This window comes from Littorina saxatilis, linkage group LG14 (genome assembly GCF_037325665.1).
Source record: "Littorina saxatilis isolate snail1 linkage group LG14, US_GU_Lsax_2.0, whole genome shotgun sequence".
Lineage (NCBI taxonomy): Eukaryota > Metazoa > Mollusca > Gastropoda > Littorinimorpha > Littorinidae > Littorina > Littorina saxatilis.
This window is the reverse complement of record NC_090258.1, coordinates 17833605-17837789: the sequence shown is the minus strand read 5'-3', so window position 1 is coordinate 17837789 and position 4185 is coordinate 17833605.

Below are 4185 nucleotides of genomic sequence, written 5' to 3'. Positions count from 1 at the left end.
TAGTGTGTTGGTTGTGTTGACCGTCAGAATTATTTTAAGAACCAGGCTGCTGCAGTCAGTTGACATGTTTCGCATATTGTAGGGTTACCATGCTGCATAGGTAAAGTGGCTTGTATAACCTGACTATTCTGTTTCAAAACACTGTTTATATTTGTGTAGGTTGTAGTCATCATAACTAATCGCATTTTGCCATTTGTTTCAGAAAGGAGGTTAACCTACAAGATCGACGCTATGTCAGATATATGCCTCAGCCACATGAAGACTTCCGAATTTAGATCCACTCGGCTATGGCAATCCGAATGGTGCAAAAGTCCCTTTTAGCTCTTGATGTCTAAATAACACATTATTTAGCTAAATAACGCGTTATTTAGCTAAACAATGCTTTATTTAGCTATATCATGCATTATTTAGCTAAATAATGCATTGTTTAAATTAAACAATGCATTATTTACAGATACAGAAAAAAGAGAGCCCAGAGCACTAAATAATGCATTGTTTAGCATAAATAAGAGATTGTGTTTGTAAATAACTCATTATTTATAAATAATTACGCGTTTTCTCTAAACAATATATTATATGTAAATAAAGTGTTATTTAAATAAATAAAATATTATTTAGATAAATAAAATATTATTTATCTAAATAAAATATTATTTAGATAAATAAAATATTATATGTAAATAAAATATTATTTATCTAAATAAAATATTATTTATCTAAATAAAATATTATTTAGATAAATAATTTATTATTTAGATAAATAATTTATTATTTAGATAAATAATTTATTATTTAGATAAATAATTTATTATTTACTGTTTTTGCCTTGAAATAGTATTATTACACTAAATAATGCTTTATATAGCTATATAATAGGTTTCCGCTATATAATTCATGATTTGGTAAATAATACATTATATACCGTAAATAAAATATTATATACCGTAAACAATTCATTGTTTAGCGCATCGCGAAGCCGTTTTTTCTCTTGTTGTTTTTTTCCACGTGTTTCCGTGGATCCACGAGAGCTCTGTTGATTCTCAAACTGACCAATCAGACAACTAGCATCTGTACACTAATTAAAGTCCCATTGTTGAGTGTGACGAAAACTCGTGGTGACGATTTTAAAACATGTTGGGTCACGCATGGTCCAATCTTACATGGTCCAATCTTACATGGTCCAACCTTACATGGTCCAACCTTACATGGTCCAACCTTACATGGTCCAATCTTACATGGTCCAACCTTACATGGTCCAACCTTACATGGTCCAATCTTACATGGTCCAACCTTACATGGTTCAACCTTACATGGTCCAATCTTACATGGTCCAATCTTGCATGGTCCAATCTTACATGGTCCAATCTTACATGGTCCAACCTTACATGGTCCAACCTTACATGGTCCAACCTTACATGGTCCAATCTTGCATGGTCCAATCTTGCATGGTCCAACCTTACATGGTCCAATCTTACATGGTCCAACCTTACATGGTCCAACCTTACATGGTCCAATCTTACATGGTCCAATCTTACATGGTCCAACCTTACATGGTTCAACCTTACATGGTCCAATCTTACATGGTCCAATCTTGCATGGTCCAATCTTACATGGTCCAACCTTGCATGGTCCAACCTTGCATGGTCCAATCTTACATGGTCCAACCTTACATGGTCCAACCTTACATGGTCCAATCTTACATGGTCCAACCTTACATGGTCCAATCTTACATGGTCCAATCTTGCATGGACCAATCTTGCATGGTCCAACCTTGCATGGTCCAATCTTACATGGTCCAACCTTACATGGTCCAACCTTACATGGTCCAACCTTACATGGTCCAATCTTGCATGGTCCAATCTTACATGGTCCAACCTTGCATGGTCCAACCTTGCATGGTCCAATCTTACATGGTCCAATCTTACATGGTCCAACCTTACATGGTCCAACCTTACATGGTCCAATCTTACATGGTCCAACCTTACATGGTCCAACCTTGCATGGTCCAATCTTACATGGTCCAACCTTACATGGTCCAACCTTACATGGTCCAATCTTACATGGTCCAACCTTACATGGTCCAACCTTACATGGTCCAACCTTACATGGTCCAATCTTGCATGGTCCAATCTTACATGGTCCAACCTTGCATGGTCCAACCTTGCATGGTCCAATCTTACATGGTCCAACCTTACATGGTCCAACCTTACATGGTCCAACCTTACATGGTCCAATCTTACATGGTCCAACCTTACATGGTCCAACCTTGCATGGTCCAATCTTACATGGTCCAACCTTACATGGTCCAATCTTACATGGTCCAATCTTGCATGGTCCAATCTTGCATGGTCCAATCTTACATGGTCCAACCTTGCATGGTCCAACCTTACATGGTCCAACCTTACATGGTCCAATCTTACATGGTCCAACCTTACATGGTCCAACCTTACATGGTCCAATCTTACATGGTCCAACCTTACATGGTCCAATCTTACATGGTCCAACTTTACATGGTCCAACCTTACATGGTCCAATCTTACATGGTCCAATCTTACATGGTCCAACCTTACATGGTTCAACCTTACATGGTCCAATCTTACATGGTCCAATCTTGCATGGTCCAATCTTACATGGTCCAACCTTGCATGGTCCAACCTTGCATGGTCCAATCTTACATGGTCCAACCTTACATGGTCCAACCTTACATGGTCCAACCTTACATGGTCCAATCTTACATGGTCCAACCTTACATGGTCCAACCTTACATGGTCCAATCTTACATGGTCCAACCTTACATGGTCCAACCTTGCATGGTCCAATCTTACATGGTCCAATAATATATATGGACCATGTAAGATTGGACCATGTAAGGTTGGACCATGTAAGATTGGACCATGTAAGGTTGGACCTTGCACGATTGGACCATGTAAGGTTGGACCATGTAAGATTGGACCATGCAAGATTGGACCATGTAAGGTTGGACCATGTAAGATTGGACCATGAAGGGTTGGACCATGCAAGGTTGGACCATGTAAGATTGGACCATGCAAGATTGGACCATGTAAGATTGGACCATGTAAGGTTGAACCATGTAAGGTTGGACCATGTAAGATTGGACCATGTAAGATTGGACCATGTAAGGTTGGACCATGTAAAGTTGGACCATGTAAGATTGGACCATGTAAGGTTGGACCATGTAAGATTGGACCATGTAAGGTTGGACCATGTAAGGTTGGACCATGTAAGATTGGACCATGTAAGGTTGGACCATGTAAGGTTGGACCATGCAAGGTTGGACCATGTAAGATTGGACCATGCAAGATTGGACCATGCAAGATTGGACCATGTAAGATTGGACCATGTAAGATTGGACCATGTAAGGTTGGACCATGTAAGATTGGACCATGTAAGGTTGGACCATGTAAGGTTGGACCATGTAAGGTTGGACCATGCAAGGTTGGACCATGTAAGGTTGGACCATGTAAGATTGGACCATGTAAGGTTGGACCATGTAAGGTTGGACCATGTAAGGTTGGACCATGTAAGGTTGGACCATGTAAGGTTGGACCATGTAAGATTGGACCATGTAAAGTTGGACCATGCAAGATTGGACCATGCAAGATTGGACCATGTAAGGTTGGACCATGTAAGGTTGGACCATGTAAGATTGGACCATGTAAGGTTGGACCATGTAAGGTTGGACCATGTAAGGTTGGACCATGTAAGATTGGACCATGTAAGATTGGACCATGTAAGGTTGGACCATGTAAGATTGGACCATGTAAGGTTGGACCATGTAAGGTTGGACCATGTAAGGTTGGACCATGTAAGATTGGACCATGTAAGATTGGACCATGCAAGATTGGACCATGTAAGATTGGACCATGTAAGGTTGGACCATGTAAGGTTGGACCATGTAAGGTTGGACCATGTAAGATTGGACCATGCAAGGTTGGACCATGCAAGGTTGGACCATGTAAGATTGGACCATGCAAGATTGGACCATGTAAGATTGGACCATGTAAGGTTGAACCATGTAAGGTTGGACCATGTAAGATGGGACCATGTAAGATTGGACCATGTAAGGTTGGACCATGTAAGGTTGGACCATGTAAGATTGTACCATGTAAGATTGGACCATGCGTGACCCAACATGTTTTAAAATCGTCACCACGAGTTTTCGTC